The sequence below is a fragment of the Erythrolamprus reginae genome, chromosome 6 (assembly GCF_031021105.1).
Source record: "Erythrolamprus reginae isolate rEryReg1 chromosome 6, rEryReg1.hap1, whole genome shotgun sequence".
In the NCBI taxonomy this organism is placed as follows: domain Eukaryota; kingdom Metazoa; phylum Chordata; class Lepidosauria; order Squamata; family Dipsadidae; genus Erythrolamprus; species Erythrolamprus reginae.
This window is the reverse complement of record NC_091955.1, coordinates 23,943,215-23,957,782: the sequence shown is the minus strand read 5'-3', so window position 1 is coordinate 23,957,782 and position 14,568 is coordinate 23,943,215.

Genomic DNA, 14,568 nt, shown 5'->3' with positions numbered 1-14,568 from the left:
ACCAACAGCACTCGCACAGACAATTGTCACCCACAGGGGTGCATTTAAATGTACCAGATTACAATTTGGGGTAAGCATAGCTCCCGGGATTTTTCAAAGCATAATGGAATGCTTGTTGTCAGGAATTAAAGGGACCATTCCCTATTTTGATGACATTTTAATTTCAGGAGAAAACCAATCTCAACTCAACAGAAGAATAAGAGAAGTATTACATAGACTACAAGATAAAGGGTTAAGAATCAAACCTGACAAATGTGTGTGGGGAACCAACAGTGTAAAATTCTTAGGATATAGAATCGATGGGGAAGGCATACACAACACTACTGAAAAATTAAAAGCCATCAGGGAAGCCCCAGAGCCACAGAATAGAACAGAATTGCAGGCATTCTTAGGCCTTCTAAACTTTTACTCTGTCTTTTTAAAACAGAAGGCAACAGCAGCAGAGCCTCTACACCGGCTACTTCAGAAAGGAACGCTTTGGACATGGGGGAGAACTGAGCACGAAGCGTTCTTACAAATAAAGCAGTTATTAACTTCCGCAAGTGTAGTAGTCCAGTATAGCACTTTACTACCCGTCAGGCTTACGTGCGATGCGTCCCCATATGGCGTGGGAGGGGTCTTGGCACATGTGTTGCCAAATAATACAGAAGCCCCAATTGCTTTCTTTTCAAGGACAATGACCAATACGGAGAGAAATTACAGCCAACTAGATAAGGAGGCTCCAGCGTTAGTGGCCGGGGTGAAGAAGTTTCATAATTATCTCTTTGGCAGGAGTTTTGAATTGGTTACCGACCACAAGCCTTTACTAGGCCTCTTAGCCCCCAACAAACCAACTCCCCCATTTATGTCTCCAAGATTAATCAGGTGGGCCTTGTTCCTCTCAGGATACCAGTACGAGCTCATTCACAAAGGGGGTAAAACCATCAACCACGCAGATGGTCTCAGTAGGTGCCCAATGGCAGAGTTAGTAGAGGACCCTGCCCCATCTGCTGATGTTTTAATGATAGAGCTCGAAGATAACCCACTAACAACAACAAGGGAGGTGGCTGCAAACACGCAGCAAGACCCAATTTTGAAAAAGGTGGTAAACTGTGTACTTAAGGGGTGGCAGAATGACTCTGTAGAATCTGATTTAAGTGATTTTAAAACCAAAAGATTGGAATTGTCATATGTTAAAGGTTGCCTGTTGTGGGGTGATCGGGTAATCATTCCTGAGAGTCTAAAGACCAAAGTACTCACAATGTTACATGTGGGCCATCCTGGTATTGTCAGGATGAAGGGCCTAGCTAGGGGGCACTTATGGTGGCCAGGTCTGGATACTGATATTGAAAAGTGGGTAGCCAAGTGTGATCCATGCCAAGAGTCTCGGCCTAACCCCCCCAAAACAACTCCAGCAGAGTGGGAACAACCTGCAGGGCCTTGGTCCAGGGTCCATATTGATTTTGCAGGGCCAGTGGGGTCACAATATTTTTTAATAGTGGTAGATGCATTTTCCAAGTGGGTGGAAATCATTGCAATGAATAATATAACCACGAGTGCCACAATTAAGGTTCTGCGCCATTTGTTTGCCACCCATGGCTGTCCTGACATCTTAGTGTCAGACAATGGACCCCAATTGATAGCCAGGCAATTTGAATTATTTTTAGATAACTTGGGGGTCAGACATGCTCTCATTTCGCCTTACTCGCCCTGGGCTAATGGTTTGGCAGAACGATACGTTCGGGTGGCAAAAGAGGCATTGCGCAGGTCAGGCCCTGGAGATGTACAACAGCATCTGGACCAATTTTTGTTAACACAACATATTACACCAAATTCACACACACACATAAGCCCTGCTGAAATACTAATGGGAAGGAAACTTAGGTCCCCACTGGATAGGTTACACCCAAGGTTTTGTACTCATAATCCTATGTATGTGAACCCTGAAAGACAATTGTATTTGGGTCAAAGTGTTTTTGCAAAGAATTTTGATGGGGGTTTGAATTGGATGAAGGGAATAATTGTACAACAAACTGCCCCTAAAACACATTGACCATGTACGAAAGCGCATTGAAACCTCCCCTGAACAAACGGCTAAAACAGACTCTCCCACTCTAATAGACTGTAACGCGCAACCCGCATTAATGGACATTCAAATGGACTTATCCAGTCAGGAAGGGTCCTCCAGCGACGCCGAGCCGTCTTCACCCTCAGAGGTCGGTGTTGTGCCTGCCCAGTCGACTCAGCGGGCCGGAGCCCAAACTAGGCCCCAGACGCACTGGGGAAGTACAGGCGAACCGACCTCCACCGTTGGAAGCGAGGACTCAAATGAACTGCGCAGGTCGGAGCGAGCCCTGCGAAGACCGAGCAGATTGGAGGACTTCATCACGTGGCTTTCTTGAGTGATGTATTCTGACTAAGGAGGGAGGGGGGTTGTATCCTTGTAAATAGTTTGTTCCTTTTGAAAACGCTGTCTGAGCTGGAAACAGGAAGTCGCTCCTGATTGGCTCAGACGCGGGCTGCTCTCTTTTGGCGGGAGCCGCAAATGTATAAAAAGAGCGGTTTCTCCCCAGGTAGAGCATACGTGTTCCGCTGATTGTCACTTCTCCTTTTAAGAGCTGAATAAAGGAACCGTCTTTACTTAGCCTGTGTCTGGACTCTTCAGTAAGACCTCCTTGAATTTGTGATTTTAAATTGCTATACTCCACCTTTGCAAGCCATAATTTCTTTGAGCATATTTTGCTGCAATAGCAACATTATTGAAGATACAAAATCCATTTGCTTCATTTCTTTCACTGTGATGACCTGGAGGCCTGCAACCAAGTATGATTGAATCAGTTAACTATAAACTGTACCAAAGAACATTTACTTGGAAAACATCTCGATTTGGTTACCTTATTAGAGTCAAACCATTACGGGCCTTTCCCAACATCACAGCATCTACCAATTGTAGCGTTGCTCCCACAGCCAGTTTGGCACAATGATATGTTGTCTGAAGAACAGAAGAAGTTCATGATTCCAAGACTCTACTGCAGTTTCTGAGAAGAATGAAGGAAGACTGGAGAGATGGGAACAGGTTGGTACTCTGCAACACTGAATTTCCCCTCATTCAAGCATTGGGTATTAGAACTGTAATTCAAAACAGGAGTTTCCAACCTTGGCAACTTTAGGACTTCAACTCCCAGAATTACTCATCCTTTGCTGGCTAAGGAATTCTGGGAGTTAAAGTCCGTAAGTCTTAAAAGTTGCCAAGGTTGGAGACCCCTGATTCAAAGAATCACTCAGCAGTCACCTCCTCTCAATTTACATTGCAAGGAATTGAACTAAGAAAGTAGGAATTTGGGGAGATGGGTAGAAGGATAGGTCTGGAGGAAGTATGGAATCTTGGCCATAAGAAAAGCTCCACCTGTTCAGAGGGATAAGTTTATGAAACATAGAAACATAGAAGACTGATGGCAGAAAAAGACCTCATGGTCCATCTAGTCTGCCCTTATACTATTTCCTGTATTTTATCTTAGGATGGATATATGTTTATCCCAGGCATGTTTAAATTCAGTTACTGTGGATTTATCTACCATGTCTGCTGGAAGTTTGTTCCAAGGATCTACTACTCTTTCAGTAAAATAATATTTTCTCATGTTGCTTTTGATCTTTTCCCCAACTAACTTCAGATTGTGTCCCCTTGTTCTTGTGTTCACTTTCCTATTAAAAACACTTCCCTCCTGGACCTTATTTAACCCTTTAACATATTTAAATGTCTCAATCATGTCCCCCCTTTTCCTTCTGTCCTCCAGACTATACAGATTGAGTTCATTAAGTCTTTCCTGATACGTTTTATGCTTAAGACCTTCCACCATTCTTGTAGCCCGTCTTTGGACCCGTTCAATTTTGTCAATATATTTTTGTAGGTGAGGTCTCCAGAACTGAACACAGTACAGTGGAACCCCGACATAAGAGCTGCTCTACTTAAGAGCAACTCGAGATAAGATCTGGGAGGGGAGAGATATTTTTGTTCTACTTACAAGCCCAAATTCGAGATACAAGCGCCAAGGAGCTGTCTCCTGAAGCCAAACGCTAACTTCCGCGTTCGGCTTCAGGAGACAGCTGCGAAGCGGCGCGCGTGTTTTAAAAGGTTGCAGCCGGCCTGGGGGGCTTGGGGGGGGGGGCTTGCAGCTTTCTTTCTTGCTCTTTTTCTTTCTCTCTTTTACCTTCCCTTCCTCTATTTCTTCTTTTCTTTCTCCTTCCCACCTTCTTCCCTCCCTCCCTCCCTTCACTCATTCCTCTCTTACTCTCCCCTTTCATAAGTTTCCTTGCTTCCTTCCTCTGTTCCTGTCCCTTCCCTCTTTCCTTCCTTCCTTCCCACCCTCCGTCCATTCATTCACCCATTCCTCTCTTGATCGCTTAAAGCCGGTCCCTGGTGCAAAAAGGGTTGGGGACCTCTGTCCTACAGGATTGGGTGGCAGAGAAGTTGAACATATGTAAATTTAAAAGTTTAAGAAAGTTTACAAGTGAAAGAAACTTCATTATTCATTTATATGTACATGTACATTTCTTCATTAAAAACATGTCTTTCTGCATAATTTAGACTAACTTTGTGAGTTTTTTGAGGGCTGGAACCAATTAAAATTATTTACATTAATTCCTATGGGGAAAAGTCGTTCGAGATAAGAGCTGCTCGACTTAAGAGCCCAGGTCCGGAACGAATTAAACTCGTATCTCGAGGTACCACTGTATTCCAAATGTGGTCTCACCAGCACTCTATATAGCGAGATCATAAACTCCCTCTTCCTGCTTGTTATACCTCTAGCTATGCAGCCAAGCATCCTACTTGCTTTCCCTACCGCCTGACTGCACTGTTCACCCATTTTGAGACTGTCAGAAATCACTACCCCTAAATCCTTCTCTTCTGAAGTTTTTGCTAACACAGAACTGCCAATACAATACTCAGATTGAGGATTCCTTTTCCCCAAGTGCATTATTTTACATTTGGAAACATTAAACTGCAGTTTCCATTGCAGACGCCTCCAGGAATATCAACCCTATTGCACATTTTAGAGTCATTGGCAAATAGGCAAACCTTCCCTACCAAACCTTCCCCTATGTCACTCACAAACATATTAAAAAGAATAGGACCCAGAACAGACCCTTGTGGCACACCGCTTGTAACCTGTCTCTGCTCAGAATACTCGCCATTAACAATAAGTCTCTGATGTCTACGCTTCAGCCAGCTGCAAATCCATTGAACTATCCAGGGATTAAGACCAATCTTCACTAATTTATCTATCAGTTCTTTATGTGGAATATTTAGTTCCAGGCAAAGTAAGAGCTGAGAGCCTGTAGAAACATTTTAAAGTTAAGGGTGGACATTGGAAACCCATTTTAAGTTATTTAACAATGGCTAAATTTGGTTCCTTCTGCAAACATTAATTGTAGTGTTCAGCATCTTACCCCAGTTGCATAATTTTGGAGAGAGAAAAATAGAAGGGGGGGAATCTTTAAATCAGAAAAGGGTTTAGTGGTGATAGCAAAAGCAATAGATCCCTTTTAAGCCTTGCATAGGAAAGCTAAAAAGTCAAAATGACTGCTGCAACCATGTCATCAAAGACTCTACGTCTCCTCCAAAATGTTCCTAGATCCTTTAGAAATATTCATGTTAAGAACAAAATGTTTTAATTTTCAACTCTTTGGGGAAAAGGTTTATAACTAAGGAATATTATATCTAGGAAGAAATCTTGATTAGGCTCCATACTGGATGAAAATAAACAACATCATAGTCAGCAGAGACTTTTTGGAGCTCTTCTTTTTCCATTTTCTCAGTGCTCTTCACAATTTCCACATAATCCATACTGGAAAAGAAAAAGAAATATGGTGTCACACATAGACATTACATAGGGTGTGAGCAAGCATCAAATGCTGCTGCCTCTTTTACTCTGCTAATCAGGAATATGGTTGCAGATCGAGTGACCAGGACAGCTATCTATAGCAAGCCAATTGAGATCTGTGGAAAGATGCCAAACCAATACGTGCCATATTTTCGGGTATAGGACGCAATGGAGCATAAAACGCACCTTAGGAGGGAAATAGGGAAACTGTTCCACTGGCTAGCGTCCTTAGCCAGCACATTATTTTATACTATGGTTAGGGTTTTAAAAATCCCAGTTCATAGAGAGTAACAATGAAAGAGCTTGCAAGCCGATAAGACCTGGGAACATCATTAGCATCTGGTTAGGGTTAAAAATAAATTTATTTAGAGCAAGTTAGAGCAATGAAAAACCCTGAAAAGACTTGGAAAACATTCTTCACAGAGAGAAACAATGAACGCTTGCAAGGTAAGAGCTGGGGAAATGGTTAGCAGCTAGTTAGGGCTGGGGAAAAAGCTACATTCAGTGTATATGACACACCCAAATTTAGGGAGGAAAAAGGAGCGTCTTGTACTCCAAAAATACGGTATATAAACTGGGCTGATTGCTGATTTTGCCTCTAAGCCACAACTATATTGGGACCATTTCTCAGGAAATGACAATCCCATTTCTTTGGGATGGATTTTTTTTTTAAGTTTAGAACACTAAGTCTTGGATGCATTAGTCTGTAGAGATTCTCAATCATCCAGGTCATGGTTGTCCCAAAGGTGCTTTTTCAGGAGGCAACTGGACATTGTTTTTTCTTTTAAGATGTTTCACTTCTCATCCAAGAAGCTTCATCAGCTCATCTGTGTTGGGAAAACCCTGAGGACACAGATAAACCTCCAAATGCTTCAACAACCCATAAATGAATGCAGATTACCTGCTGTCTGCAAGAAATATAAATCCTTCCATTCTCCACTATCCTATCAGAACTGAAGAAGCTTCTTGAATGAGAAGCAAAATGTCTTCAAAAGAAAAAAACAAGAAAGTTCAGTTGCCTTCTAAGAAAAAGCACTGAGACATCTAGGATGCATTGAACTTAGTAATCCAAAAGAACATCTCTTACTGTTACTTCATTCCTTACTGTGGCTCAGTTCAGCGCAACATGAAACCCTACAAGTTTAAGAGAAACAAGAGATAAAGAAAATCTCTTTGTGTATGTGCTAGGAGAGTTTTATGAAGTATACACAGTGTTGTGGTTAGCTCTGGCCCAGCTCCTGCCCCAAGGACTGTGGATGTGGGGGAGACATCCACATGCTGCAGGCCTGTTTTGCCCCCGGTGGAATCTGCTGATGAAGGCTCCTCTGACCAAGAAGACATGAGTGAAAGGGAGGAGGAGAGTGTGGTAGACAGCTCAGAAGGAGATCAATTATCTAGCTCCTCCTTGGATTCAGAACAAGAGTTAATGATACAGCCACACATGCGGAGAGCGATGCATAGGCAACAACAACTGAGAGATTATTATCAAAGAAAATGAGGCCACCTGTGATTGGGTGGAGCTGTGGTAATTAGTGAGGCTGCTAGAAATAACAGCCTGTGGGTTTGGCCATTGTGGAGGATTATCTGATCGTGGTGTTTCATGACTGCTTTACTGACTTTGACCCTTTGTGTGCTGATTTCCCCCCGCTTTGAAACTAAACCAGAGCAAAGTGTGTTTCACTTTGTGAAAGAAGAAGGACTGTGAATTGCCTCACAGCTGCAAGCTAAGTATCACAGAACTGATAAGGGACTTGTACAAATTACCAGTTTGTTTGGAGACGAGTGCTTTTTGCTATACCAAAAGAGGGCTTAGTTTATGTGAATTTTCATTATAAAGAACATTGTTTTGAATTCTCAAACGTGTGTGTGTCTGAAATTTGTACCTGTGAATTTTTGGGAGGCGTCTACCAGAGAGCCCGACAGAACACACAGTAGAAGTAGTGTATAAAACCTTTACATTGAAGTCTAAAAGCTTTCTTATCCATAGGTTGATATTTTCTTTGCTTCTTTTGGCCTGATTCTTACCCTGCAATCTATTCCATCCCCGGAAATTTCCCCAAAATTAAAAATACTGTACTACTAGCTTTTGATAACTATCTAATTACTAATGCAAATGAGTTATCTGCTTACATTCTTTGAGAAAATCATGTTGATCACTGATTATTACCTCTAGTTAGTTGTGCTGGGATCAAAAAACATAACTGAAAGGACAAATGTATTTATGTTTTGATACAATAAACCATATTCAAAGTTTGAATCAATTGTGATATGGCTTTCCAGCAATAAATATGCAGAGAGAGAAAGAAATAAGTTATTCACTCTTGCAAAGATGTGTTTTTCAAGGAGAAACTGGAGCTTCAATAGAAATACTACAAAACTCTTTGCAATGTTTTTATAGGCAACATTTCAGCCAATAACCTATTTATCATTTTATCTTTTTCCCATTCAGTTAACTAAATATCTTTCAGAGGTGTGGACTGGAAAAAAAACCCCTCTCCCTAATTTTCATCATATATTTTTCTCTTTGGGGAAGGGTAGTTTACATTCAAAGTGATCCTATAATCTGAATTCAATGTTCTGATGGCTGGTCCCTCTGGAGTCATGTGACCAAATGTGGGATGCCTGGCAACATGGCTGCATTTATAGTTGTTTGCAGCGTATCATGGCCATGTGAGCAACCAGCTCTTATGTTCTTTGACAAAACCATTCATATAGTGAACCATTGGTTTGTTTAAAGACCGCAGCAAAAAGGGCTGGAAACTGGGCAGTCTGCATAATGGTAGTATTCGAAGGACTACCTGCATAGACACACCATAGGTGCTGAAATGGTATCCTTTAACTTCGGCTATTTTTTTTAATACAAAAAGCTTTATTTCATTATAAACATACATAAACAAACATAAACAAAACTTTATAAAAACATTGGACCATGTGTGGCAGTCCTGTTTCTTATTTTCTATTGTGATATTTTATTCCCAGTAGAAATAGTTCTGGAACATCGGCTATTTTGTCACCAGGTTTTCATGTTGAATTTTTGGGTTATTTATCGGTGCAAATAACAATTTCTCTTTTAGGGTGCTAAGACTTAACTTGGACTTTATAAAAACAATTACCGTAAATGTTAAGTGAAAAAGAAACATACAGTGATACCTTGTCTTACAAACTTAATTGGTTCTGGGACGAGGTTCTTAAGGTGAAAAGTTTGTAAGACGAAACAATGTTTCCCATAGGAATCAATGGAAAAGCGATTAATGCGTGCAAGCCCAAAATTCACCCCTTTTGCCAGCGCCTGTTTTTGTGCTGCTGGGATTCCCCTGAGGCTCCCCTCCATGGGAAACCCCACCTCCAAACTTCCGTGTTTTTGCGATGCTGCGATTTCACTGAGGCTCCCCTCGCTGGGAAACCCCACCTCCGGACTTCCATTGCCAGCGAAGCACCCATTTTTGCGCTGCTGGGATTCACAAAAACACGGAAGTCCGGAGGTGGGGTTTCCCATGGAGGGGAGCCTCAGGGGAATCCCAGCAGCAGAAAAATGTGCGCTTCCCTGGCAACTGAAGCCCAGAGGTGGGGCATCCCAGCGGCGGCGGTGGGTTTGTAAGGTGAAAATAGTTTGTAAGAAGAGGCAAAAAAATCTTAAATCCCAGGTTTGTATCTCGAAAAGTTTGTATGACGAGGCGTTTGTAAGACAAGGCATCACTGTATACTGAATTTATTCCTCATTATTTCTCCAACAGTGGCTGACATTGCCCTAGGAGCATACCTGTGAATCAGCATGATTTCACTCTCAGTTCCTTCTCTGGCAGAGACCGAAATGCATCTTTCCATCAGGTTATAGTGCTGAAGGCGGTCATAGCAGGAGGAAAGCCGTTCAGGGACCTCCAAATTACAGTTTGGGCTAAAAATGAGACCAATATTTAGGTTCCAGTAAAATCCTTAAAAACCTACGTTACAGCTAAGAAAGAGCATTTTTTTTTCATTAATAGAAAGAGAACAACTGGTGAATGAAGAAATGTGTTCTTTACTTGATAATGAAATATCTCAGATATTAACAAAAAACCTTTTAAACTGGGGGTTTTGTCATGATCTCATGCCTTAGACAGGGGATTGGACTAAAACATTTCCAAAGTCCCTTCCAACTCTATGATTTTATGAAAATAATGGACCAGTATTTCTAAGCCTTGAACAGGTATGGACTTCAACTTCCAGAATTCCCCAGCCATGATGTCAATACATGTTAAATGTTATCAAGGCTGGGAAACACTGCAGTGGAGTAAGGCAGGATGAATACCAGATTTTCTCTTTAATGCATGCAATAGTATCCACAGGAAAGGGATTTTTATTTTTATTATTTATTAGATTTGTATGCCGCCCCTCTCCGAAGACTCGGGGCGGCTCACAACAGTAATACAAAAACAATATAACAGTGAGACAAATCTAATATTAAAATAAAACATATCTAAAACCCCAACAATTTAAAACCATACAACACATACATACCAAACATAAAATATAAAAGCCTGGGGGAGGTGTTTCAGTTCCCCCATGCCTGGCGATAAAGGTGGGTCTTGAGTAATTTGCGAAAGACAAGGAGGGTGGGGGCCGTTCTAATCTCTGGGGGGAGTTAATTCCAGAGGGCTGGGGCCGCCACAGAGAAGGCTCTTCCCCTGGGGCCTGCCAAACAACATTGTTTGGTCGACGGGACCCGGAGAAGGCCAACTCTGTGGGACCTTATCGGCCGCTGGGATTTGTGCGGTAGAAGGCGGTTCCGGATGTATTTTGCTTAATATAAGATGAGTGGTTAGTAAGTAAACCACAGTATCTGCTCATTTTAATTCATAAGGCTCAACATACCATTTAACTCCAAAGATTCTTGAAGCTAAGAATTACACATTTATGATATTATAAATTATAAAATATTATAAGATTACAAATTTATAATGAAACATGTCCTTTCGTAAGCATGTGCAGTGGATGTGGTGAAGTAGCTCTGCCACAAGATCTCCATGTCAGGATTAAGAAATCGCTGTAAGTGAAAGACCAATAGAGAATGGAAAACAAAATGATGAATTAGACAACTAATTCAGAGGTGCCCTCCATAACAGTATCTTTCCAGAGATCCATGCAGCTCTTTTCCAGTGATATTTCGGAAGTTGTTGAAAACTGATGGTTCTGACCTTTTTGATGTGTTCAGCAGGATTTTTCTGGCTATATATGACCTTCCCCCCCCCCCCAATTGTAATTGTTCTTCACTTTTAAAAGTGTAAACTCATGAAAACCGCAAATCCATCATTTCAGAAAATTAGAATGTTACATGCGATCAATAAAACAAGGATTGTACATAGAACAATATCAAACCTTTCAATAGGGGTTTTTCATTAGCTGTACCCCATAATCATCACAATTATGACAAATCACGGCTTGAACTATCTTGGCTTGCATGTAATAAATCTCATATATTACGTTTCACCTTTTAAGTTGCATTACTGAAATAAATGAACTTTTGCACGATATTCTAATTTTTCGAGTTTCACCTGTAATCAATACAAGGAAGATAGCAAGCAAAACCTGTTTTGTGATTCCAAAGATCCTTAAAATACAGGCAGTATTTTAAGAATCTTTGGGGGGAAAGCCTGAAATGACACAGCCTGTTATGTTATAGAGGTGAAAGCACAGATGATATATGAAAAGCTAAGCCTACTCAGTTTTAAACATTCCTTTAAAACAGCATTTTTCAAACTTTAATACCTATAGACTTCAATTTCCAGATTTCCTCAGACAACATGCCTGGGGAATTCTGGGATTTAAGTTCACATACCTTAGTCATTAAGTCTGAGAAACACTGCTTTAGAAGGATAAGAAATAACTCTTGACAAGTATGATGCTTTACTATATGGAATTGACAAGTGGATTTTTTTTCTAGACAACTCTCCATGATGCTGATGTTAGCACAGTCTAACCCACAACTCTTTGCCTTAATTGGAACAAAGTCTAACATTAATAAGGAATTGGAACGAATAGAACAGTTCTCCAAACTGCAGCAATTAACAGCCTCCGATTTACTCAATAGAAATAAAAAAACCTGGAAAAATTGGTTGCAGAATTACAGGTGAGGTTATTTAAATTTTCTTCGTTTTAGTGTCTTTTGTTCTTTTTGTTGAGATATATTTATAAATCGCATGATAACAATTCAATCTGTGAACTGCAGATGAATGTTTGTGTCTAATGCTATTACTTAACTTCTAGTTTTTCATTTGTTAATATTATATACTTAGCTAAGCACTATGATATTTATCTTTTTAAATGACTCATTTCAGATATTTAACAAACTCTACTGATCAAACGCTTTTATTCTGCTTTCAGAGTTAGGCTGGAAAAAGAAATGGAGCACATTAGCAATACTGATACATGGCATGATGAGCGTCTGAAAATTATGAATGCCAGCAATCCAAAATATATATTGAGGAACTACAGTGATCCCTCGAGTATCGCGAGGGTTCCGTTCCAAGACCCCTCGCGATAATCGATTTATCGCGATGTAGGGTTGCGGAAGTAAAAACACCATCTGCACATGCGTGCCCTTTTTTTCATGGCCGCACATGCGCAGATGGTGGAGTTTGCGTGGGCGGCGGGCGGCACCCAGGGAAGGTTCCTTCGGCCGCCCAGCAGCTAATCTGCTCCGCAGCGCGGCAGCAGCGAGGGGCCGAAGATGGGGTTTCCCCGTTGCCCAGGCAAAGGGGAAACCCCATCTTTGGCTCCTCGCTGCTGCCGCGCTGCGGAGCAGATCAGCTGCTGGGCGGCCGAAGGAACCTTCCCTGGGTCTTCCCGCCGCCCAGGCAAAGGGGAAACCCCAAGATCGCTTGCCGCTTGCCCGTTCGCCCACCCGCCCGGCTGATCGCTTGCCGCTTGCCCGTTCGCCCGCCCGCCCGGCTGCTCGCTTGCCGCTTGCCCGTTCACCCGCCCGCCCGGCTGCTCGCTTGCCGCTCGAGAGCAAGAGGGGGAGAGATAGAGAAAGAGAGAGAAGGAAAGAAAGAGATGAGAGAGGGAGGAAGAGAGTGTGAGAGAGGAAGAAGCAAGATAGAGAAAGAGAGAGAGAAAGAAAGATGAGAAAGGAAAGGAGTGACGTCACCGGGTGGAAAAATCGCGATATAGCGTTTCACGAAGATTGAGATCGCGAAAATCGAGGGATCACTGTACATTGCTCAAAAGGCTATTGAAGCAGCAGAAAATGGTGACTTTCTAGAGGTAAACATTTCCCATATTTATATACGATGGTACCTCAGTACTCGAACGCTTTGGTTCTCGTACATTTCGGATAACGAACAAAATTTTGGGCAAAAATTTGCTTCGGTATCTGAACAAAAATTGGGATACCGAACAGCCACAGAAAATTTTGTTCATTATCTGAAATGTTACCGCCGGGGACTGCTGCAATCTCAGCAGCTTTAGGGGGATGAGGAGCTCTATAAGAGCTCCAAGCTGCAGGAAGGGTGGGGGCTGTTGCAATCCCGACAGCTTTGGGGGGCTCCTTTCCTCATTGCTGCCTCTTACTACCTGTAAGCAGCTGCAAAAACTTTCTCCATCCCGGCGGCGGCAACAGCGGCGGTTTCCCTTCGAGGAGAAACAGCGCCGGGAACGTCACACGATGAAGGGAAACTTATGGAGCGGCGGCAACTGCTGAGATGGCTCCTGCGGCTTCCCTTCAACACGTGACATTCCCGGCGCTGTTGCTCCTCGAAGGGAAGCCACCGCCGTTGCTGCCGACGGGAAGGAGAAAGTTTTTGCAGCTGCTTACAGGTAATAATATGAAGCATTGAGGAAAGGAGCCCCCCAAAGCTGCGGGGATTGCAGCCGCCCCCAACCTTCCTGCAGCTTGGAGTACCGAATTTATTTATCCCATAGGAAATAAAGAAAATACATTTAATTGGTTCCCAGCGAGTTAACAGGGGCTGGGAACCAATTAAATCCATTTCCATTATTTCCTATGGGATAGATAAATTCTTTACTCGACCAAATCGGTTCTCGACCACACTTCTGGAACAAATTGTGGTTGAGAACCGAGGCACCACTGTATTGTTTTTTGCCCACCCATCTCATCGCAGGAATTCTGGATGACGCATCAGTAGTTAAAAACCAAGCAATAATAAAATTGAACAACCACTAATCCCTATCACTCAAGTCCAGGGTCAAGAAAAACCATTCTAGATTTCACACAAAAAGGAATAAAACCAATCAAATTCTTGGGAGATGTGCAGGAGTAGAGTGGGAGGCTCCAGATCCAAAGGACACTATTAAGAACAGTCCTGTGTCTCACCCTCTTGCTCTCCTTTCCTTTCTCTACAGGTGAGAAGAGTCTTGAAACTCCTAGAAAGGCCATTTTAAGATTCAGAATGCTTCCTGGAGGTATCTGAAGAAGGAGAAAGTGTGACGGCAGCTGCTTCTGCTGTTGCTACCTGCAGTTCAGGAACCCAGGAAAAAATTCCATATAGCAGCAAGCCTCCACTTTGGGCATCTGAGCTGTGTGTGACATGATCTTCGTGCCTTGCTAAAATTTTCCACAAAGAGGCTGCAAAGCTCTTAGGAGTAGAAAGAGTAGCAAGGTGCTGTGGAAGTGCTATTAAGTCTGAACAGATCATTTGGGTGTTTTCCTGTCTCACCAGAGCCACGTTTATTTCATCAGATGTGACAATCAATTCTCCAGGCACCCACT